The following is a 25,867-nucleotide window of genomic DNA, read 5'->3' on the forward strand; positions in this document are numbered from 1 at the left end:
CCACCAGGGGGGATGACCACACTGCAATCCTTTCTCCTCCATTCCATTCTCCTCTCAGGATCTTGGACACTCACACACATGCGCCTGGCATAAGTTTAAGGCACCAGGTCCAAGACTCGAACCACAGGCAACTACATGGGAGTCCAGTGACATAGCCATTACACCAACTGCTGGTCCCAGACTGTAGGCATTTTTTTTGTTTGTTTTTGATATTTTTTTTTGCTATAGGGCACGTGCGCTTGCCAGATAGACAGAGAGAGACAGAGAGATAGAAAACGAGAAATCACCCCCCAAGGAGGATGGCCACGCCGCAATCCCTTCTCCTCCATTCTCCTCTCAGGATCTTGGGCATGCACGCACACCCCCTGGGCAGGAGGTTCAAGCCACCGGGTCTGGGACTCGAATCGTGGTTGACTACATGGGAGTCCAGCGACATAGCCATTACACTAACTGCTGTGTACCTGGACTGTAGGCTCTTAAATACGGTGATTTTGGGGCCAGCAGGTGGTGTAGTAGTTAAGGTGCTAGACTCCTACATGGTCGTCTGTGGTTTGATTCCTGGATTTGGTGGCTTGAAACTCATGCTGGGCATGTGTGCATGTGTTCCAGGAGGAGAATGGAGAAGGGATCGCGGTGTGGCCATCTCCCCAGGGGAGCGATTTCTCACTTTCCTCTCTCACTGTCTCTGTCTCTCTCCAGCAAGCACATACACCCTATGGCAAAAACCTAAAAGAAAAAAAACAAAGACGGTGATCTGCTGCCCTTGTTCTGTAGACCAACAGCATTGTACTTTGCTTGAGAATTTCATTCAGTGCTGTTGCTCTAATGAAATATTACAAGAAAGCCAAATGGTTTGTTTGTTTTAAAGTAGAAAATATTGGTAAAAGGAATTCTTCCTTTTCTGAAGTTATTTGTCATTTTTTCAATCTCTTATATAAGAGATTCCGTGCTTTTTATTATGAAGATAATTCATTTTCTATCTTTACTGGGCCTGTTTCTCCTACGTGGAAGACCTGGACATGGCAGAGGTACTTCTGTAAGGAGCGGAAGCTGTCCTGGCCCTCCAGAGGAGGTGCCTACGCACTGCCTGTCCACCGCAGCAGTGGGCTGGGCTGATGGCTTAGAAGCAGCCCTAGTCCAAAACTAGGGCTAAGGTGGCAGGCCCTGTCTAGAAATGGATGGCTTGAATGTGTGCTGCTCTAGGGCGACTTCCACCAACCGAGAATGTGGAAGTCATAAGAAGTCTAAATAGAAGTTTTGTCTGAAAGGTAGATGGTCCTGAGGCCCACAGAACACACACTGACTCTCGCAAAGCTGACAAAAGGATACTAGCTCCGGGCAAGTTAGAGATTCTGAACTGGAGGAAGCCTTAGATCCTCCCTAACAACTGGCTAGAGTGGTTCAAAGTTGTGTTTTTTTTTTGGAGAGGTTTTTTCGCTATAGGGCGCATGTGCTGGGCAGACAGAGACAGAGACACAGAAAGCTAGAAATCAGCCCCCCAGAGGGGAGTGCTCGCCGCAATCCCTTCTCCTCCATTCTCCTCTCGGGATCTTGGGCATGCATGCACATGCGCCCGGCGTGAGTTTAAGCCACTGGGTCTGGGACGCGAACTGCGGTCCACTACGTGGGAGTCCAGCAACATAGCCATTATGCTAACTGCTGGTTTCCGACTGGTTCAAAGTATATAAGGCCTTGGGAGATTGGAGAACATTTTTGAATCTACTTTCCTGGATCTTTGGCTTCTAAAACAAAGGATGAACTAGAGGCCTAGAAACAATAAATTAAAGAACAGTATGCGCTCAATGAGGGAGAATTGGAGAATACATTGTTTTGGAGAGGCTTATTAGAGATAGTCTTTATATTCTGGGGAAAATTAAAAAATAAAAAATAATTGTACATGACTTATGTGAAGGCTTACTATAAGTGGAAGAGTTGTTTTCTAGTCAATTATTGAAATATGAAATAATTTACTTTTATATATGGTATTTGGACATTATCGAACTCATACTTAATACTTTTTCAGTTGATTGTATTGGATTTCCTAGGTAAATAGTGATTTAATTTGTAATTGATTGTCAATTTTTTTATTATATAGCAATGGCCAGCTCCTTTGGAACAGTATTGACTAACTCTATAACAGAAGGCAACTGTTTCCTATTCGTCGATGATTAAGGGCACCGTCAGTACCTTATCACTGTTCATACATTATTGTCACAGATTTTCCAGGAACTTTTTGAATTTTGGATTGCTGTGATAGCATTTGAAATATTAATGGAAAATATGTATTATGAAAAAAACTGTGCATGGATTTCAAAATTTTTGCATCAAAATAAACTGGTACTTTAATTCCATCTTTCCACAGACTGTTTTTTAAAGATAAATTATTTTATTTAACTTTATTTATTTACATTTGACCAGAGCGGGCCAGAGCAAGAGAGAGAGAGAGCAGGAAAGTTATATAGCAAGCCACCAGGTCTGGGACTTGAACTGTGGTCGGCCATGTGAGAGTCCAGCATGCTTAACCACCATGCCACCTGCCAGCACCTTCACAGAATTTTGAAGTCCTCTCGAAATTTATTGCTTTTCATTGCTGAGTTGTTTCAGATTATTAAAATCTTTTTTAGTGTTTGTATGGGTGCTGGTTTAATAGATGCATGAAGATTACTACCAAGGTAGCATAGTTGAAGTTCCATTAATAATAGTCAATGCCAGTGCAATGCTATCTGCCAGGCACTGTTCTGAATGCTCAACATACATTGACTCATTTAGTATTCATCATAGCTCTGCAAGGTAGGTTTTTTTTTTTTAAAGATTTATTTATTTCCATTTGTTATTATTTTTCAATTTGACCAGAAAGAGACAGAGAAAGGGAAAGTGAGAAAGCAAGCCACCAGGTCCAGGACTTGAACCATGGTTGGCCATGTGGGAATCCAGCGCCCTTATCCACCACACCACCTGGGGAACCAGCAGTTAGCGTAATGGCTATGTCGCTGGACTCCCATGTAGTCGACTGCGGTTTGCGTCCCGGACCCAGTGGCTTAAAATTCACGCCGGGTGCATGTGCGTGCGTTCCCAAGATCCCGAGAGGAGAATGGAGGAGAACAGATTGCGTTGTGACCATCCCCCCTGGGGGGTGATTTCTCACTTTCTGTCTCTATGTCTCTCTGTCTGTCTGGCGAGCATACGCGCCCTATAGCAAAAACCTCTCAAAAAAACCCAACCAAACAAAAAAAAACACCTGCTGGCCCCCAAGGTAGGTTTTGTAATGATGACCTCTTAGATGATGAAACTGAGGCACAGAGAAGTTACATAAGTTGCCCATAGTCACAGCCCATCAATGGTAGAATCTGGACTCAAACCAGATTTATTTTTTTTTAAAAGAATTATTTATTTACTTAATTCCATTTTGTTATTATTTTTCAATTTGACCAGAAAGAGACAGAGAAAGGGAAAGTGAGAAAGCAAGCTGTCAGGTCCAGGACTCGAACCACAGTTGCCTCTATGGGAATCCAGTGCCTTTAACCACCACACCACCTGCTGGCCCCCAAACCTAAGGTTTTAACTCCAGGATCCTCTTAACCACTGAGCTCTGTGATCTTCCATTAATCTTTACTATTGCAGTCACACTTGGCCTTCCAGAAACTGGTATGTTAACCTTGAACTAAGAACCAGAGAATTAATTTCCATCTTAACTGACATAAACAAGTATTATTTGATTTGTTTTAAAGTAGACAATCTGTTTTGCAATGACTTCAGATATTTTATCTGTTGCTTCAAGTTGGAGATAAAACTGAGCCTATTCTGTGTCTGATTAGTATTATGGTACTTTGGAACATATTAAATATTTGAAACAAAGTTCTAAGCCTCAAGCAGCTGGTTGCTTTGCACAACAGAAATGAGAGTTTAGAGGAAACCCTGTGAAATTGTCTGGCCCATGTCCTGCAGGCCAGGTAAGTTTTGTTTGTTCAGGACATGCTTTAGTCCAGTCTTGTTAATTGTCTCAAAGAAAGTTCTATCCCTGGTGAAAGGCAGTCTTCTAATCTCTCATCTGTCTGAGGGTTTTTCTATGTAATTAGATGTGGAGATTAAAATGTGCTTCGTTCTTTTTAAGTTTCTGTTAAGGTCACGACCATCTGAAATAATACAAAATACATGTGTATGGGTTTGCCAAGATTACGGTTGTTGTGGGAGTCGTAACTGGATTTCCTCACATATGGGTTAATGAAATGTGCACCGCAGCTCTGTACGAGTGTAGTTTTTATATTTAATGTGCTTCTGGAAGCAGGAGACTCTCAGTGATGTAGCTTCCCCATAAACAATAAGTCGAATACTTGCAACCTGAAGGTTTAAAATAATCCTGAGATTCTGGAGTTCACCATGAAGCAAGGGCCCAGCACCCTGATGCTCTGCTCAGAAGGCTTGTATAAACGCTGGGAAACTCAAGCATTTTAGTGAAAGTGGAGGTAGATCCAGCCTAGTTCCCAGGGGTACGGTAGACCTTGAGTTTGTTTTGTCTCCCTGAGAACCAGGGCTTCTGGTGCTGCCATTTTCTTTCTTTGTAAAGTTTATTTTCTTTGTTTCTTGAGAGAGAGACAGAGGAGAAAAGTCACCGTCGTTAGGGTCCCGCCAGGTCTTACTCGACTGCCCAGCCCTCTGGCCAGCCAGGATGGTGGGTGTGCATGTGCACCTGGCGTGTTTCAGGTCTCCCATGGGTCTCTAGTGCTGAGGGTGCTGTTGGGCCCTGGTGTGGTGGTTTTGACTTTTCTTTTTGAAGCAGTCGGGAGAAGAAATGCCATAGAGCTGTCATAGCTGTATTTCAGCATTTTTGATTGTTTATAGTTCTTTTTCTTGGATTGTTCTATTTCTTTGCTGCCTACCTGCAGTTGTTAACTTAATTCATGATGATAGGCCTTCTAGTGACAGCAGTTTTTTGTTTGTTTGTTTGTTTGTTTTTTAATTTTTCGAGAGTTTTGCTATATGGCGTGTGTACTTGCCAGAGAGACAGAAAGCAAGAAATCACCCCCCACCCCAGGGCTGATGAGCACACTGCAATCCCTTTTCCTTCCTCCTCCCCTCAGGATCTTGGAAATGCACACGTATACGCCCGGTATGAGTTTTAAGCCACCAGGCCCAGGATTCCAACTTTGGTTGCCTATGTTGGAATTCAGTGACATAACCATTATGCCATCTGCTGGTTCCAGTAGTGGGTTTTATCTGGGGAATGTAGAATTTTGAAAAGCCGTAAATTGTAGAGTCACCGTATCTCAAACTCACTCCTACTGAGTGGTGTGTATGTGAAGCATAATTTCTCCACAGAAATGAGGGCTAGACCCAGTGCTATCTTTGCAGGCCTCGCATGTCCTCCAGTGAAGGGATCTCAGCTGATAGACCAGGCCCCAAATCAGCAGGTTGGCCTAGGGGTCATTAATGTTTCCCCATTTGTCTACCTGTGGTCTGGATTTAATGTCTCAGTTTGCTGTTTTGACTTTTGTGTCCTGCATTTCTCCAAGTTCCTTGAATAATACTAGAATTCTCTGTGACATTGTGGGGACAGTACAAATGCTCTTGACTTTGCATGTTTTCCTCTGGGAGCATTCTCCCTGGCGTGGCTTAGACCTGTGTTACATACAGGAACTTGGTTCTTAGCAAGGCCTTACCTTGCTTGGGGCAAAAGGTCTTTAGGTACTATGTTCCAGATATTTGCAGCTGTAGCTGAGAATAGTATGAATTGGTACAGCAACAATATCCCAGGAATAAAGGAATGATAAAACTGACTTTTTTTTTTTTTTTAAACCAAGAACTAGTACAGAAGCCAGGGTGATATTAATCTCTTGTGTAAAATTAAAAAAAGTTTTCATGAACACTGACATTCTATTTGAAATGATATGAACCTAGGGAAAACTACTTTCAGCTCTTGTATGTTTTAGTCATTTTGTTCAGTTGATTATAGATTCTGAAAGTCAAATATTTTTCCAAATTGCCATGGTAAAATAGGCCATGTGGGTGAGCTTTGCAGGCCTCTTTCCTTTGTCTTATTACTTCTGCGATTAGTGTGTATGGAGCGATAATGGCTTTGATTACCACTGAAATTATGCGTTTGCTGGCTGATGAGTTCTTTTCAGCTCTATTATTAAGTAACTGCTTCTGCATCACAGCATGCAACTTGGACCATACCGGTGGTAACTTTGCTCAATAAAATTCATGCCTTATGTAAGTAGAGGCCCTAATGGTAAGAGTAGTTGTTGCTGAATTGTTTGCTAAGTAAAATATTTTGCCATTATGACTTGTCATAGATGGTTTTTAAAAAAATTCTGTTCACGAAAGAGTACATGTGTGTACATGACAGGGAGAGGGGCACCTTTAACAGGGTCTGGTTAATCGCATGCTCCCCTTCCTCCCGTCCTCCCGCCCGTCAGATCTTGGGCACTGGTGCGCATGCCCGGCGTGTTTCAGACTGACCTGGGTTAGGTATTTAAACTGTGGCTACCATGTGGGATTCAGCTTTTCTTCAGCAGCGCATTACCACAGTGCTGCAGAACTGGCCCAGTTGACAGTTTTAAAAGGATATTAGGGCCATCTTGTGACATAGTGGTTGAGGATCCCACATGACCAGCTGCATGGTTTGAGTCCCAGATCAGCGGCTTGAAAAAAACACAGGTTGCTTGTGCGTGCATGCCCGCAATCCTGAAATGAGAAACAGAGAGAAGGCGTTGAGGTATGACCATCCCCCTGGGGGATAGTGTCTTTCCCTCCTCTTTTACTGTGTCTCTCTCTGGTGAGCATATATGCCCTCTAGCAAATATATAAAAAGGAAATTTAAAAACATCTTCCCATATACTTCGGTATAATTGTGTGTGTGTGTGTGTGTGTAGAGGTAGATGAAATGACATTGGCTATTAACTGATAATTGTTGAACTTGATGAACATATAAGAGTTCATAGGACATTTTTTTTTCTTTGTATGTTCTAAAATTTCCAAAGTAAAAAGATAAGAAAGTCTCCTCAACAGGTAATGAAAAAAAAAAAAAAAGAAAAGATCTCAGACAGATTTTTTTAGAGATTTTTGCTGTAGGGTGCATTCACTTGCCAGAGAGACAGAGAGACCAGAGTGAGAAATCGCCCCCAGGAGGATGGCGACACTGCAATCCCTTCTCCTCCATTTTCCTCTCAGGATTTTGGGCACACATGCACATGCACCTGGTATGTTTTAAGTTGCCGAGTCTGGGAGTTCAGCCATGTAACCATTATGCCATCTGCTGGTCCCTCAGATATTTTTTGATCAGGAGGAGGAATGAATGAAATAGATGTCATGGTTTTTACAGCCATCTAGGGTGGCTTTCTCAGTGGTGTTGAAATAATGCCCCTGGATTACTTCAGGAGTTAATTTCATTTTATACCCTGTTATTCATTGTCTGAGTTTACTGAGCATGGTGGAAATACTTCAGTGTGACCTCGTACATGCTATGAAGCTGAACTCTTTTTTTCACATGACATTTTCTTTTGTTGTTTTTTGAGCTGAGCATGAATTTTGATACCAATGGGTACCTACCTATTCTTTTTTAGATTCCGCTTTTCTGTGGAAAGTTGAGGTCTTTATTTGATCCCTATTCTTTTCAATTTAACAGATGTCTCTAACTATTCCTTCCTGAACTGATTGGATGAAGAGAAAATTCTTCTGGTTTCTAAAGTACTTGTGTTCAATTCAAGCTTTTTGCTACTTTGTCTAGAATTTGTCTTCAAAGTTGCACATTTTTCTAAAAAAGAGAGGTTAAAATGAATTTTAGAGGATTGAAAATGCCAATTGGTATGAAAATCTAAAGCATAAGAAGTAATCTTATTTGTTCCAGTTTAATAATTCTGTAGATGACTTTAATTGTAATAAAACATGGGAGAGAAGTGAGATTTAATTTATAATATAATCCTGTGCAAAGTACACATGAGAAATGAAGCTCTTTGTTGAAAGATGAAACAGTTTCCACCTCATAACATTTTTGGGCCTATTGACCCAGAAGACCCTGGGTGATCTTTCTCAACTGAAGGCTTGTGTGCTGCCTCCTTGTGAATCTTAACATTTGTTGTTGACCAGAATCCTGGTACTTCAGTGGTATCCAGATGATTCTGTCTTTTTTAGGCAGGTAGTGATACTACAGATCCCTCTTAGCAATGTCCTTCCTGTATTGTGCTGCCATTGCTGATATCTTCTTGGATTTTACCAAGAAGTGGAAATGCTAGCATTGTAATAGATCTTGTAGGAGACACCAAGATTTTAGAATGTTGTGTGATATTTTTAAGTAATTTCAGAAGCGAGGGAAAGACAGTTCAGTTGTTTTTGAGGGTTTTAAAAATTCTTTTTATTTATTTTTATTTATCTTTTTATTTTCGGAGAGATTTTTGCTATAGGGTGCGTGTGCTTGCCAGAAAGACAGAGAGAGAGAGAGAGAGAGAGACAGAAAGCGAGATGGCCACGCTGCAATCCCTTCTCCATTCTCTTCTCTGGATCTTGGGCATGCACACACATGCACCTGGTGTGAGTGTAAGCCACCGAGTCCTGGACTTGAACTACAGTCGACTACATGGGAGTCCAGTGACATAGCCATTATGCCGACTGCTGGTCCCTAGGGTTTTTAAAATTCCTGAGTATGGGGAAATGTCTAATTTCTTGAGGACTATTATCACTGTCTTTTAAAATTAAAGTTGAGATTACAGAGGCTTTCATTCTTTTTCATCAATGTCAGGGTATGTTACCGAACTATGGAATTCCCTACATGACATTAGGCCATAATAACTTCTCTCTCTCTCTCTCTCTTTTTTTTTTTTTTCCATGCGTGAAAGAGACAGTACCCCAACAAGGTCTTGACGCTGCAGTCCTCTCTCAGCTTCAGCCGGTCCTAGATTGTGGACATGTGAGTGTCCAGTGTACTCAGGGAGGTCTCCAGACAAACACCTGGAACTTTCCCAAGTGGGTCAGCCTTGTACTACATTGTGTTGTACCGCCGTGCCCCTGTCCAGCGCCTTCATCCTTTCATCAAGAGCATTTGAGCAGATGTCTACTCTGTTGGGCGCTGTGTATAAATAGGTCTAAGACACAGTCCTTGCTCCTCAGTACTTGACAGTTGTTGAGGAGTAACAGGGCATTTCTTTGGATACATTACCCGAGTGCCTACTGTGTGCCAGCCTTCTAGGGGAAAAGGGGGGGCAGGATGGTGTACTCTTGGAAATTGCATTCTAGGATTTTAAATACTACATGTGCTGAATAACACCCTTGGTCAGGACTTCCTTTACAAGGGGCGATATTACTGTTCTCTGGATTGGTTAGAAAAGGCGGTATTGAAGGAGCAAGACTGGGGCTGGACAAGACCGAGGGTGTTCATCTCCCAGTGTCTGTTCTGTGGGTCCTGCTCTATAGGACTTTGTGGCCAAGTAGGTATGGAGACCATGACACGCTCTGGGCTGGCAAGGAAGGGATCCCAAGAACCAGAGAGATGAGGTAAAACTCAGAGAAGGCAGAGGATATGGAACTCGAGCTGTTGTGTAATTAGTAACCACCTCAGAGTGAGCTTTGAGTGGAGGGTGAGACTGACAGGCATGTGCTTGGACCTTGAGGGGCACTGGGCATGTGGAGGGAGCACCAGCCAGAAGGTACCATCCCGGGCCTCCCCCCATGCAGAAGCTGCTCCGCCTTCTCAGCTCTTCCTTATCAGTGCTTCAATGTGTTAGTTTCACCTTTCATAAGAAAGGATAAATGCAGACCACCTCTCACTCTTCAGAGCCAAACTTCACACAAGAGACGACCGAACTCGCTTGCCCTGTGTGCTCCGGCCCTGTGATGCCTCAGCTCACCTCCTTAGTGTTCTCCCTGTTGCTGTACCATCCCTGGCTGTCGGGGCTCCCTGTCTGCTAAGCCCAATGAACCCTTTATTCTTTAGTCCATTCTTGTAGCCACATCTGACTCTTCTATGACCACCTTGAAACCTGGACATCACATCTTCCCAGTGTCCTCTTATAGCCCCTGAGGAGGCCATTCTTCCACAGTCTTGGCAGGTTGAATTTCTTTCTCCCTGGCTGTTGAACTTTCAGACTCTTCAGTTCTCAATTCTAGGTCCTTTCCCTCCACCCGACTACTTTTCTTTCCAGGTTGACAACGCCACCTACTTGAGTTAGGATTTGTTCTCTGGTGACTCCAAACGCTTTTTTTCAGAGCTCTTGACTTTTATATCTAGCCTCCAGTTTGATATTGTCTTTTGGTGCTGAGGTCACCTCAGACTCAGAATGTTCAAGCCCAGGCTGATGATCTTGACCCTTCTACCCCAGTCCAATAACTGCGGCTCAATAGATGTCACTCCTGTCCTTCTATAAACAAGCCAAAACCATGGAGTTATCAGTTATCCTGATCACCCACTTTCTTCACCCTTCATGTCTAACCAGATACCATGCTTTGTTGATCTGATCTCCTAAATATTTCTTGCCTTAAATTTCTTGATCTCATTATTATTGTTATTATTATTTAAATATTTATTTAATTTTATTTACTCATTCATTTATTTTTAAAAATTCGACCAGAGAGAGAAAGAGCGGAAGTGAGAAAACAAACCACTAGGTCCGGGACACCAACTCTTGTTGGCCATGTAGGAGTGTCCAGTGCCTTAGCCACCATGCCACCTAATGGTCCCCTTATTATTATTTTAAAAACGTGGACTACTTAGATAGCCTCCAAACTGGAGGCATTATTAATTTCTCGTTCCCATAAACCTAACACATTTTTTTTCCTTTTATTTCAGTTTTTGCTATAGGGCATGTACATGTGTCACAGGTAGACACAGAGAGAGAAGAAAAGTGAGAAAGCACCTCTCGGGGGGATGGCTATGCCATAATCCCCTCTCCTCCATTCATCTCTCAGGATTTTGAGCATGCATGTACATATGCCTGGTGTGTTTGCCAAGCCAACAAGTCTAAGACTTGAACCTTACATTCATCCATGTGGGATCCAGCAGCCTTAACCACCACACTAACACGTTTTGTGCTGGCCTGCCAACACATCTTCTAACCTGAAGCTAGAGAGCTCATTTTTTTTTTTTCTGAGAGGTTTTTGCTATAGGGCGCGTGCGCTCGCCAGACAGAGAGAGACAGAGAGATAGAAAGCAAGAAATCACCCCCCAGGGGGGATGGCCACCCCGCAATCCCTTCTCCTCCATTCTCCTCTTGGGATCTTGGGCACGCACGCACACATGCCCCGCGTGAGTTTTAAGCCACCGGGTCCGGGATGCAAACCGCGGTCAACTACGTGGGAGTCCAGAGACATAGCCATTACACTAACTGCTGGTTCCCTAGAGAGCTCTTATCAGAATGTTAATCTGATCATATCTTCTTCCTGTCCCCCCATTGTTTATAAGACAAAAACCCAAACCTCTTACTATATGTTGTAAGCATTGGCATGGTGTGCCCCTGCTTTCCCTGTAACTTCATCTTGTTTTACTTTCTCCTTTGTTCTCTAAGCTATTGCCACATTTCTTGAGCGTGTTATGTACCATCCCACTCCAATTTGTATAATTGTTTGATTATTGTCTTTCTTCCACCCTAGACTATAGGCTTCATAAGAGGAAGGACCAATGTCTTTTTTCCCCCATTAATCTCTTAGAGCCAAGTATAGTACCTGGTCTATAGTATTGGGTTGTCAGAAAAGTCATGATGTGTTTTTGCATAGAAAAATATGTCACGACTTTTCCAGTGATCCTATAGGAGCTCAATACATTTTCGTTAACTGAGTAAATGAATGAGAGTGAGTATTTCAGTGAGTCTTGAAATACTCTGTGGTACAACCAGTACTGTATTCATCTGCAATGCTGGAAGCCACAAGGCCAACTGTGGGTTGACCTGAAGCACTGGGTGTGTTTGCCCAAGATCCTGACTGGCTGCAGGGCACTTGTGCTCACTGTAGAGGAAGAGAGACAATGAGGGAAAGTGAGAAATCTCCCTCCTCCCCTCAAGGGGGATGGCCATGCCACAATTCCTTCTCCTCCTTTCTCCTGGGATTTTGGGTATGCACACACATGCCTGGTGTGATTTTTTTTCAAGCCTCCATGTTGGGGACTCAAACCGTGGTCAGCCATGTGGGAGTCTAATGTCTTAACCACTATGCCACCTGCTGGCCCCAAGAACTCAGATTCTAACGACTCTCATTGGTCTTCTTGGAAAAGCTCTGAGGTTCAACATTTTCGGTACGACTATGTTAAATTGCCATCTGCTATGCCAGTGACCAGGTGCTCGGGATGAAAAACAGCAGTATTACCTGTTTTTGTCTTGTTTATGTGGCATGCTTTTTGTGTCATGATTAAGAACTGTTCACTTAATCCTAGGTCATGAAGCTTTTCTTTTATATTCTCTTCTGAATGTGTTGCAGTTTTATGTTAGCACTGAGATCCATTTCAAGTTAATTTTTGTGTAAGGCGTAGGGCTTTTGTAGTCAAGTTTTTTTTTTTTTTTTTTGTCTATTGATACCCCACCATTTCAGTGGCATTTGTTGAAAGGGTGTCTTTCCTCCCTTCAGTTGCTTTTGTACCTCTGTGAAAAATCAATCATTTGGGCATATTTGCATGGGGCTGTTCTGAGTTTTCTGTGTTCCATTGGTCTAGGTGTTCGACCCAGTCTTGTTTTCTATAGCTATATGGCTCAAACTGAAAAGTGTGGGTCCTCAAGCTTTATTCTTTTTCTTGTTTATTATTTTAGTTATTCGAGTTCCTTTGCATTTCCGTATGTATTTAGAAAAGCTCTTAGGAGTTCAGTATTATGCTAAATTTATAGATTAGTTTGGGGAGAATTGCCATCATTACTGTGTCTTAGTGTAGTAATGTCAACATCTAACCACTTCAGGTGAAATAGAGAAACGTTGTCACCATTTAGACCCCTTTATTCTTCTTGATTTATAATTAGCTGTTTTAAATATCTCTCTCACATACCTCGAGAACCATGTCAGATATATTATACTTTTTATTTGTTTATTTATTTGTTTTTAATTTTATTTTTAAGAGAGATTTTTGCTATAGGACTTGTGTACTCACTGGAGAGGCAGAGAGAGACAGAGAGACAGAAAGCAAGAAATCACCCCCCAGGTGGGATGGCCATGCTCAATCCCTTCTCCTCCTTTCTCCTCTTGGGGTTTTGGGCATGTATGCACATGTGCCAGGCGTATTTTAAGCCTCTGGGTCTGGGACTAGAACCGAGGTCAACTACATGGGAGTCTAGCAACATAACCATTATGCCATCTGCTGGTCCCTTATTGCTTATTTTAAAGACTTCTTTCATGAAGGAGAAACTCCTAACAGGGTCTTTATGCCATGATCTGTTCCCAGCTCCAGCCAACTAGAAAGTGCTCCCAGGGTGTCTGTACTCACTTTTTTCCTTTTCTGGGTTTTATTTCTCACTTATTTTTAGCTCCTTGGGGTTTTCTTTTCTTCTTTAGAGCTTAACTGTGCATTTTTAAAGTGGTTGGTAATATATTGTTCAATAGTTGTAGTCATTTAGTATCAGAAGATTTTTTTAGACAACCCAGTACAGTAGACCATTGTGTTACCAGAAACCGAAGCTTGGGCTGGCTCCATAGTCTAGTGCTTAAGGGAGCTGTATCCCACATGGTCAACTGTATGGTTTGGATCCTGGATCCAGCAGGTTGAGAAATACGCAGGATGCATGTCCATATGTGCCTTTAATCCGAACAGGATGGAGAAATGGAAGAGATGGGATTGTAGTGCGGCCATGCCCCATTGTGGGGTTCTTTTTTTCTCCCTCTCTCTAGTGAACACACATATCCTCTGATCAAGGAAAAAAAAAAAAAAAAAAAAAAAAAATAAATAGAAGCATCTGTCCTACGATTTCTAAACTATTCTGTAAATCATAGATTATTGGGTCTCAGGAGGGACTCATTCCTCATCGCTTCAGAACTGGTCACCTGGGACAAAAATTACTGTTGGACTCCCACATGGTTGACACAGTTTGAGTCCTAGACCTGGTGGCATGATTTCTCACTTTCCCTGTCTGCCTCACTCTGGTCCAAAAAAAAATGATGATGATGATGATAATTAAAATGAAATAATTCTTTTTAAAAAAGGAAGGAGCATAGACATCGTTAATGCTGCTTTCACATCACCCAAGGAAGTAGAGAAGTTCAGGAAGGGGGGGAATGCTCAACTTTGTGAAGTGCTACAGCAAGGTCAAGTAAGATCAAGGCTGAAAATTGACTGTGGGATTTCATAATCAGGCAATCTTTGCCAGAACAGTCTCTGTGGAATGGAAGGGGACGAAGCCTGTTGTGTTTTTGAATCTCCATGAGGATGGTCCTTAGTCCAGGCAATTTCTACTTTTTCTCAGGAACAATGATTTGTTTATTAACACATGGTTGTTTATTTTATGTTTTCTTACTTTAATATTCTCTGGGTTCCAACTTGCCTTAGATTAGCTTTGTCACAGAAATTAGATTCAGCTATTGAGTGTAAGACCTATCTAGTGTACATGTGTCCTTAAAGCTTTCATCATATCTCCTCAATTGAGGTGGTCAGAAGACAGATAGAAGAGGGTTAAATAAGAAGTGAGAGTTAATTAAGTAAGAAGAGGTAGGTATGAGATAATGTCAGATTTATTATATTTTTTAATTTAGATTTTTACCTAGGGTGTGTGCTTGCAGGGGAGAGACAGAGAGAGAAGGAAAGTGAGAAATAACCTCCCATGGGGCATGGCCATGCTGTAATTCCTTCTCCTCCATTCTTCTCTTGGGATTTTGGGCATGCACATACATGTGCCCTGTGTGATATCAAGCTGCTGGGTCTGTGATTTGAATCTCAGAGTTGGCCATGTGGGATCTAGCACCTGCTGGCCCTGGTATTGTCAGTTTTAATATGAAACTTCTGTTATGTAGAGTTTCTAGAAGATTTAATGAAAAATTTCAAACATACATGAATGGTAACATCTTACATTAATCCATCAAGCAAATGTAGTATTTTTTCTACTTTTGCCTTATTTATCTCTTTTTAATTGTTATTTTGCTGAATTTAATCACCAGTGTATGTGTGCTCACCAGAGGCAGAGAGATGGGGGGTAGAGGGGAGAACACTTCCCAGTGGAGCGTGGACATGTTGCAGTCTTTTCTCCTCCATTTCTCTATCCCGTTAGGATTTTGGGCATGCATGCACATGCACCTGATATGTTCTTTAAGCCACCTGGACCAGTACCCACGCCGTAGTTGGCCATTTGGGAATTCAACTCCTTTTCCCCTACCCCCCTGTGGGGTAGGGACTGTGGCCATGCCATAGTCCCTTTGCCAGTCTCCTCTTGTGATTTTGGGCACTCATGCACACACCTGACATGTTTTTCAAGTGCTGGATCTGAGACTCAAACTGTGATGTTGGCCATGTGGGATCCAGCCACACCAACCACCATATCACCTGGCTGGCCCCTGCTGAAATATTTTAAATAAATCTCTCAACAACAAAAAAACCCCTTGAAAAACAAACAAACAAAAAAACCGATCACTATTTATCATTTTGCTTGTAGAAAGACTTTACCCAATGAAATACTTCTCAAACCAGTCGAGAATACTATACACATCATCATCAATAGGTAATAAACCATATCTGTGTCAAAAATTAACTCATACTTTAATTCTGTTTTTCTGTGAGCTTTTTGAAGTCTCCTCATCTGCATATATCACTGTGCAATATGAACATCATACATAGTTATAATGCTGTTACCACACTGAATACAGAATTGATTCATCTTTGCTTTCATCTTCTAGACTATTAGTGAGGCTTTAAAAAAAAGTCTTCGAACATGTTTAGATTATTCCTCTTTTGTTATTTTAGTTTAATTTTCCCAGTGCGAATACATTGTGTATTAGTCTAGTCAATGATACTACGATATCCATTAACATCAACAGGTAACTTTCCATTTTAGTGTCCTTTAAATGTTTTCCTTTGTTTCTCCCTGATTCTCTTTCTCCATCCCCGCCATTGTCTACCCCTTTCTCATGTTGTCTCTAATATTTAGATTTGCTCCTCCTGCTTTTATACTTTTTTTTTTTTTCTCTGTGTGTCTCCTCTGTCCTCTCCTGCAGCACGGTGTGAGCGCCGGGCTCGCTCCCCCCACCCCCTCCCTGCTTTTATACCTTCTGGTTTTTCAGTTTCTGCCATAGAGTGCAGATATTCAGTATATATTAAGCAGGGGCATACAGTGCCTCTCGTTCATAGTCTGACTTGCTTTAACTCAACATTAAATCTTCCGTATTTGTCCACTTTGTATCAGGTTTCAGGGTCTCATTTAAAAAAAAAATTTATGGCTGAGTAGTATTTCATAGTGTACATGTGCCACATTTTTTTCAATCATTCATCTGCTCGTGGACATTTGTGTTGATTCCATGTCTTGGTAATAGTGAATAATGCTGCAATAAACATGGATGTGCAAGTGTCTTTCTGATTGTCTTCCTAGCCTTTGAGTAGATATCCAGGAGTGGAATTGTTGGATTGTATGGTAGTTCTACTGCTAGGTCTTTGAGGAACCTCCATATTGTTCTTTGTTGTCTTTGCTCTTGTAGTGCCCTCTGCCTAGAAGGCTCTACTCTGAGACCATCATAGGGTGGACTTAGCTCCAGTATTATTTCCTCAGTAGAGAGTTCTTATAATCACTGACGATGAAGTAGTGTCCTCTTTTCTCATCCCATTGAACACTACCTCCTTACTATTTCATTGCCTTGTTATCTGTGGACTTGCTTATTGTCTGTCTCCTCCCCCTAGACTGTAAGTGTTGTGAGAGTAGGGACCTTGTTGGTCATGTGTGTTACTCTGCCCAGGGCCGAAGAGGGCCCTAAATTATATGTTTATAATAATAAAGCAAATGCTTGGAAATAAGTTGGCTATTAAAAAGATTAACAAAATATTTTAATATTTGTTTAATATTTTACAGTCATTATCTCTTTCTACAACATTGCTATTCCAGAGCTTTTCTTTTCTCAAGAGCTTTAACCAACAGCTGTGTTTGCAAAAAGTGCTGGGCTGTTGTCTCATTCAGGACATTTAATCTTTTAAATCCTCAAAATATTTTGTAAAATATAAATGAGTAAAGTCACTTCTGACCTGTTAAGAGAGGCAGTGTTTTTACTGACATAACTCTCATTTGAGATCACTTTATTTGAGCTTGCAGCTAATAAATCTTTCTTGGCTCTTATAAAACAGGATGGAATGATCTTGTAGGCCACATATTCTTTAATTGATTATTTGAACTTTAATTAGTGTGTCATTTGTATTCCATGTTAGGAGGTGTCTTTAAATGGTTACATTGTCATTTTTTTGGAATATAGAGAGAGAGGGTCATCCCCAACAGGGTCTTCACACCACAATCCACAGCTAACCTCAGCCAGGCAGGATCACAACAGTGTCTGTGTGCCTGGCATTTTTAGGGAGACACTGGAATGCAAACCTGAGCTCTTTGTTGGGAATATTATGTAGTATGAGAAAAATGTAATTGACAAAAAATATGATTCCCAAATTAAAATACTTGAATTAAAAAGAAAGTTTTTTTATTTCTTCCATGAGAGAGAGAGAGAGACAGAGAGAAAGAGAGATAGACAGGCCATGATCTTTCGGGAGCCTCAGTCAGCCTGGATCATAGGTATGTACGTGTGCCTGGCATGTATAAGGAGACCTCGGATGTGATCCTGGGACCATGTCGTGTGGGCCCAGCATCACGAGTGTTGTGTCACTGCTGTGCCATGCTGATAGCTGAATGATAATAATAATAAAATAATATAAAATACTTAATATTAGTAATAAATGCTACTATTATTATTTATTTGCCAGAGGGAGTGTGTACTTGCCAGAGAGAGACAGAGCAAGAGAGAGAAAGTTAGAAAACATCCTCATGAGGAATGGTTACATTGCAGTCCCTTCTCCGTTTCTCCTTCCTTTGAAGATTTTGGGCTCGCACCTAGATGTGCATGGTGTATTTTTCAAGCTTTGGGTCTGGACTTGAACTGTGCAGATGGCCATGTGGAATTGAGCTTATATAACCATCAGGCCATGGGCTAGCCCACTTGGATTGTTTTTAAAAACATATAACAAAATGATGCAAGAATTGTACAAAGAATTATCCCATACTCTTCACCAAATTCCTCAGTGTAAACATTTTACTGCATTTATTTTAACACCCCTCTCCATTTGTCCTCTTTTTCTTCTTTTTGTTAGTTGTTTGAGAGTAAATTGTAGACACTCAATGTATTCTCATTCTCAGTAACCATTGAGCAGTTATCAAAATCAGAATTTTTTTTTTTTTTGGAGAGCTTTTTGCTATAAGGCGAATGTGCTCACTAGAAAGAGACAGAGAGACAGAAAGCAAGAAATGACCCCCACAAGGGGGATGGCCAGGCCGCAGTCCCTTCTCCTCCATTCTCCTCTCGGGATCTTGGGCACACACGCACACGCGCCTGGCATGAGTTTAAGCCACTGGGTCCGGGACTCAAATTGCGGTCGACTACATGGTAGTCCAGCGACATAGCCATTACACCAACTGCTGGTCCCCCAAATCAGGATATTAATATTGATACCATATCATCAACTAATCTATAGATCTTTCTCAGATTTCCCAATCATGTTCTTCATAATGAAAGGAAAATCCTGGATTGTGAGTTGCATATCATTGTCACGTATCTTTTGTCTCCTTTAATCTGAAGATTGCGTTTCCTGACTGTAACATATTTGAAGACTACAGGCCAGTTATTTTAAAGGAGGTCCCTCAGTTGGGATTTAACTGGTGATCCAAGGTGATGTGTTTTTCTTAGTACAACATATCAGGAGGCGTGTACTGTTGCTGGTCTCATTACAGGGGTTTACTTTGATCCCTAGGTTGAGGCAGGTCTGCCAAATTAGTGTAATGGCTATGTCTCTGGACTCCCACGTAGTCGACCGCGGTTCGTGTCCCGGACCCGGTGGCTTAAAACTCACGCCGGGCGCGTGTGCGTGCGTGCCCAAGATCCCGGGAGGAGAATGGAGGAGAAGGGATTGCGGCGTGACCATCCCCCCTGGGGGGTGATTTCTCGCTTTCTGTCTCTATGTCTCTCTCTGTCTGTCTGGCGAGCGCACGCGCCCTATAGTGAAAAAACACCCTCTCAAAAAAAAAAAAATTCTCCACTTTTGAGAGATGACTTTCTTCTTTGTATTTATTAAATACCTTTGAGGCTACTTTGAGACTATTTAATATTCTGTTATTCCTCAAACTTTCACTCTATTTTTAGCATCCATTGATGAATATGAATTAGTTAGGATGGTGATTGCCAGTGGTAATGTTCTAATTCCATAAGTTTTTAAAAACATTTATTGTAATTCTGCTGTAAGGAAGAGCTTCCCTTTTCATTTTTTAAATTTTTTGTTTCTTTATTAGTATGAACTCATAGATTTTGCCTGATGAATTTATAATCTGTTGTCATTTAAAAATGTTGACACTTAAATTGTTAAGTATGTGGGCAGCAGTAGCCTCGTAAACTACTTGTGTGAACTTTTGACGCGTCCTTGTCATTTCTTGAGTATTTCCTTACTCGTTGGAATAAGAAGGTGTTCTAGGCCAGGGCTTGGCAAACATTTTTTGTAAGTGGCCAGTAAATATCTTTGGCTTTGGAGGACATACGGTCTCTGTTGCAACCATTTAACTCTGCCCTTACACCACAAAAGCAGCCACAGACAGTTTATAAATTAATGGTTAGGGCTTTGTTCCAGGAAATTTATTTACATAAACAGGTGGCCGACTAGATTTGACCCATGGGCCATGGTTTGCCAAACACCTGTCCCTGTACCATGGTGTAGGCTCCTATTTTCCTATCCCAGTCTCAGAATTGTTCATTTTTCTATGGAGCCCTGGTACCTTTTAGTGGTGAATGGTTTTTTTTTTTTTTTTTTTTTTTTTTTTTTTTTTTTTTTCCTCACCAGCAAGTATGGCCATGCCACAATCCCTTCTCCTCCTGGGATCTGGATTTTGGGTGTTCATGCATATGCACTCAGCATGAGTTTCAAGCCACTGGGTTCCAGATTCAAACTGTGGTTGACTATGTGGGAGTCCAGCGATGTAACTATTATGCCATCTGCTGGACCCGCCAGTATGTTTTTCAAGCCACCAGGTCTGGGACTTGAACTATGCAGTTGAGCATGTGGGATCCAGCTGCCTTAACCACCATACCATCTGCTGGCCCATCATGTACATATTTAGTCATCTGATATCGTCAAGAGAAGGAGTATGAATAAGTACAATAGGGTATTTAGAGACCACATTTGTATGACTTTTATTGCAGTATATTGTTATAATTGTCCTACTATTGGTTCGTTGGGAAAACCATGATGAATTTTTGTGTAGAAAAATATGTCATGACTTTCTCAACAACCTAATATATTGTTATTGTTGTTACTCTCTTATTGTCTCTAATTTATACATTAAACTTTATCATATGTAGGTGTATAGGGAAAAATACAGTGTCTATGTAGAGTTAGTACTATCCATGGGTCAGGCATCCACTGGGGGGATCTTAGAATGTGTTCCCTGTGGGCAGGAGGGGGCAGTATACCACATTTTTCTTTTCTTTTCTTTTTTTTTTTTTAAAGAATTATTTTTATTTTTCTTTATTATTATTATTATTATTTTAATTTGACCAGAGAGAGACACAAAGAGAGAGAAAGAGAAAGTGAGAAAGCAAGCCACCAGGTCTGGGACTCAAACTGTGGTCAGCCATGTGGGAGTCCAGCACCTTACCCACTGTGCCACCTGCCGACCCCCCACATTTTCCTTTCCATTCATCCTTGATGCACATTTAGGTTGATTCCATATCTCAGCTATTGAGGGTAGGTAGTGCTACAGTGAATATGGATGTGTAGCTATCTCTTCAGCATACTGATTTAATATCCTTTGGAGATATATTTACTCAGAAGTGGAATTGCTGGATCATAGGGTAGTTCTCTCTCTCTTTCTCTCTCTCTCTTTATTTCCCAGAGAGAGATTTTTGCTTGTGCTCGCCAGAGAGAGAGAGAGAGAGACAGAAAGACAGAAAATGAGAAACCACCTCCCGGGAGATGGCCACACCGCAGTCCTTTCTCATCTGTTCCCCTCTTGGGATTTTGGGCAAGCACACACATGCACCCAATGTGAGTTTTAAGCTGCCTGGTTCAGGTCTCAAACCGTTTTCAACTATGTGGGAATCCAGCAACGTAACCATTATGTCAGCTGCTGGTCTGGGTAGTTCTATTATTTATTTTTTTTTGAGAGAGAAAAAAACTAATTTTTTTGTAGTAGCTGTGCTAATTCACATTTCTACCAAAAGCGTTTAAGGTTTCCCTTTTCTCTATGTCTTTGCAAAAGCTTTTTCTATTTGGTCTTTTTGATAATAGCCATTAAACAAGTGTGAGGTAATATCTTATTGTGGTTTTAATTTGCATTTATTTATCTGATTAGTGATGTTGAGCATTTTTTCTTATACTGTTAGCCATTTGTATATCATGCTTTGAAAAATGTCTATTTAGATTCTTTGTCTATTTTTTTAATGTGGGTTACCTGTTTTCTTGCTGTTGATTATTTGAGTTCCTTATATATTTTGGATATTGATTTGTTATCAAATGTATGGTTTGCAAATATTGGGGCTTTGGGAAAGTCATGATGCATTTTTGCACAGAAAACAAGAAAACTATGTCATGACGCTCCTGGCGACCTAATATTTTGTCTTGACCCACAGGTTACCTCTTTACTTGGTTGATGATTTCCTTTGCTGTGTAGAAACTTTTTAGGTTAATGTAAGACCATTCACTTGTTCTTTCTTTTTTTAAAAAGTTTTTTGCCTGTGTTTTTGGGTTCATAGCCAAAAAATCTTTGCCAGACCTATGTCACTGAGCTGTTCCCATTTTCTTCTACTAGTTTTATAGTTTTATGTCTTATATTTAAGCCTTTAACCTATTTTGAGTTGATTTTTATGTATGATGGAAGATGATCTAATTTCATTCTGCATCTGGATCTCCAGTTTTCCCCACTACCATTTATTAAAGGGACTGTCTGCTCTCCATGGTATTTTATTTTATTTTTTACAAACACGTGCACTTTATTGAATCCCCTTGTAGTCAAAGTGAGGAGAAGCGGCTGTATAATAGCAAGGGGCAGGCCAGCAGTGGGGGTGGACATGGCTGCAGCATGGCCATTGACTATGAGCCTTGGAAAGACTTCCATCTGTTGAATCATATCTGCAATTATTACTGGGGCGCGGTGAAAGGATGATGAACATGACGGTCAGAATGAGGCCGATGACCAGGGCGAAGATGTTCAGGCACTTGGCGGTGGAGGCGTAGTTCTGGGCCCCGATCACGTCGCCCACCATCTTCCTGTCCCTACACTTCACGGAGCAGGCGAATGCGACGAAGCCCAGGCAGCAGTAGTTCATGAAGACCGTGTTGAACACGGACCAGACCACGTGGTCGGGCACCGAGGTCTCGCTGCGGATGTTGATCCCGGTGGGCGCCATCGGAGCCGCGGGCGGGGCGCCCCCAGTACAGACACCTCGTGCTCTTCCTTGAGCATCTCATAGTTTGGGGGAGAGCCGGTGCTGGCGCGAGTGAAGAGGGTTGGGGAAGCGTGGTTCATGGCGCACACGGCTCTGATGGCGGGGCGGGCTGCTGTTCTCTCCTTGGTATATTTTTAATGTCTTTTTTGAAGAACACTTGATAGTAAGTCTGTGCACTTATTTCTGGGTTCTCAATTCTGTTCTGTTGGCTTATGTGTCTGCTTTCACGTCAATACCATGCTGTTTTTTTTTTTGTTGTTATTCTGTTTTTATTTTCTTTTTTCTCACTAAATCTTCCAATTGATAATAGTGATGGGTGGTGTGTAGAGAGAGTAGGAACTTAAGAGACCAGAAGTTAGTGTAATGGCTATATCGCTGGACTCCCATGTAGTGGACTGCAGCTCGAGTCCTAGAGCTGGTGGCTTAAACTCGTGCCGGGAGCGTGTGTGTGTGCCCAAGATCCCTAGAGAAGAATGGAGGAGAAGGGATTGCAGTGTGGCCATCCCTTCTGGGGGGTGATTTCTCGCTTTCTGTTTCTCTGTCTCTCTGTGTCTTTTTGGTGAGCGCATGTGCCCTATAGCAAAAACCTCTCCAAAAAAAAGAAGAAGAAGAAGAAGAAGAGTAGGAACTTAATTGATGTGAGCATGTGACCTGCACTTACTGGAAACTCCTCATTCACAGGTAATGGTTGCAGTTTCCTATTCGTATCACGAATGGGGTATAATGGGTTACCCTGTGCCTGCTGGTGTAGGGTAAACATACACTGTCATAGCCAATCAGTATAATGTGCATACAGCTACAGACTTCCAAGGCTGTCATGGATCTGTTGGTGCTCAGTCTCAGGTGGATGAATGCCACTTGTCCCTTTAAGAAGTTGGGGGACCCTCAATTGCTTGAGGGTTGTGTAACTAGTTAGCATTCCAGGGTCTTATTCATTTTCAGAATTAATCAGACAAATAGTTTCACCCACTAAGAACAGCTATGTACCAGAACCCACAGAATCAAGAAAGAGCTATTAATCTGTCAGTCCTGTTCATGTCCAGGAGTACTATGATGGCTTCCCCTGCTAGGCCCCCTCCGAGGATGCATGAACCTGCCAGAGAGAGATGGGAAGATACATACAGAGGGGAAGAAAGCATTCCCAGTGGGGTGTGGTCATGCCGCTATTCCCTCTACTCCCCTTCTCTATCCTGTTGGGACTTGGGGGATGCACACACAAATGCTGGGCATGGTTTTCAAGCTGCTGGACAGGGATTTGAACCTTGATCGGCCATGGGATCTGGCTCCTTTAACTGCTAGGGTACAGGGCTGGCCCTATGCTATTTTAATTTCTATAAATTGATGGAGTATCTTGAGATAAAGTAGTGTGTCCATCTTTGGTCTCTTTGCTTAAGGTTGCTTTAGTTACTTGAGGTCCTTTGTGGTTCCATATGAAATTTAAGATTGTTTTTTCTATTGTAAAAAGTGACATCGGGGTTTTGATAGGGATTACATTAAATTTGTGAATTGCTTTGGGTAGGAAGGATGTTTTTAACAATATTAATTCTTCCAATCCATGAATGCAGTAATATTTTCCCAAATATTTGTGCCTTTAATTTTTTTCGTAAATATTTGTTGTATTTTAAATAGAGTTAGGATCATTTGTTTCCATTTTGCATTGCATTTTTTTTGAAGAGATTTTTGCTTTAGGGCACGTGCACTCGCCAGACAGAGACAGAGAGGCCGAAAGTGAGAAATCACCCCCTGGGGGGATGGCCACGTCACAATCCCTTCTCCTACATTTTCTTCTCGGGATCTTGGGCACGCACGCACACGCGCCCAGAGTGAGTTTAAGCCACCAGGTCCGGGATGCGAACCACGGTCGACTACATGGGAGTCCAGTGACATAGCCATTACGCTAATTGCTGGTCCCTCCATTTTGCATTGCATTTTTGAAAAATAATTATTTATTTATTTTTTACTTATTCTATTTATTTAAATTCACCAGAGAGAGACAGAGAGAGGGAAAGTGAGAAAGCATGCTTCCACATCTGGGACTCGAACTGTGGTTGGTCATGTTGGAGTCAGTTGAGACCAACCAGTATGCTGCCTGTTGGCCCCTTGCGTTACATTTTTAAGCCATTATTTTCCCTATGTTTGTTTGTTTATTTATTTATTTATTTTTGCTATAGGGTGCATGTGCTTGACAGACAAATAGAGACAGAGATAGTGAGAAAATCATCTCCAGGGGGAGTGGGCCATGCCACAATTCTTCTCTGTTTTCCTCTTGGGATATTGGGCATACACATGTGTGCATGTGCATGCACACACACACACACACACACACACATGCACACTTGGAATGAGTTTCAAGCTGCTGGGTCTGGGAGTCGCACCATAAGTATCCATGTGGGAGTCCAGCACCTTAACTACTATGCCATCTTCTGACCCAATGGCTTTTTTATTTTTTTGATTATGTCAATCATGAGTGTGTTTACGTTTCAAAAGTTAGACCATTAAAAAGGCATATGCAGTGAAATGTTACTCCCATGTCCATTTATTACCCAGTTTCCATCTGCTTTCTTTCACCCTATTCACATCTACCCTGTTGATAACTAATACTACTAGGTTCTAATTTACTGCATTGTATGTCTTTTTGGGCAAATGAGGCTATGCATGTCTATTTTTTATTGTTTCTTCTTTGTTACATAAAAGCAAGCATACTATAGTGTACCTGTAATTAAGTCACAAGTTCAGAAGATGATCGAAGTAGAACACTTCTGTGAGGTGAAATGAGTGGCCTGAAGTCAAGGTACTGTAGAAGGGGAGCAGGAACTTGACTATTGGGTCGTCGGAAAAGTCACAAGACATTTTTAACATAGAAAAATACATCATGACTTTTCTGACGACCCGGTAGGCTACACTCATGTTGCACTCCTAACGAGGAGTGAACCCGGCTCACCCAGGCATCCTACCTTTGATTAAAGGACAGCAAGTACTCCGGTAGCAAGGGCCTCTGGATATAGCTCCTGATGCATCTTGAGTTGCCATCTTGGGATCCCCTTTCTTTGTCATCCTGGAAAATTACTTTCTTTCTTTTGTAACCGAATGTCTTCCCTGTTATGTTGCCTTCTTTCTCAGTTTACCCTCTCATCTTGGTGGAGCATACCCTTCACTAGCTTGGTAAGAAAGAATACATGAATTCTTTATTGGCCTTTACTTCTGAAAATGTCTTTATTCCACTCCTATCCTTGAATTCCAGGTTAAAAATAATTTTCTTATGATTTTTTTTACTACTTTATTGATATAATCTACATAAATTAAATATTTC

General features: G+C 41.6%; 1 protein-coding gene and 1 pseudogene across 2 annotated transcripts in view; one reads left to right on the forward strand and one right to left on the reverse strand.

The window, feature by feature from the left end:
* The window catches only part of DIS3L2 (DIS3 like 3'-5' exoribonuclease 2), a 456,478-nt gene that overhangs the window by 18,534 nt on the left and 412,077 nt on the right, over positions 1 to 25,867 (forward strand). The window lies entirely within an intron of this gene.
* Positions 22,102 to 22,637, reverse strand: LOC102484931 (interferon-induced transmembrane protein 3 pseudogene; annotated as a pseudogene).

Source organism: Tupaia chinensis, unplaced genomic scaffold, assembly GCF_000334495.1.
Source record: "Tupaia chinensis unplaced genomic scaffold, TupChi_1.0 Scaffold149383_1, whole genome shotgun sequence".
In the NCBI taxonomy this organism is placed as follows: domain Eukaryota; kingdom Metazoa; phylum Chordata; class Mammalia; order Scandentia; family Tupaiidae; genus Tupaia; species Tupaia belangeri.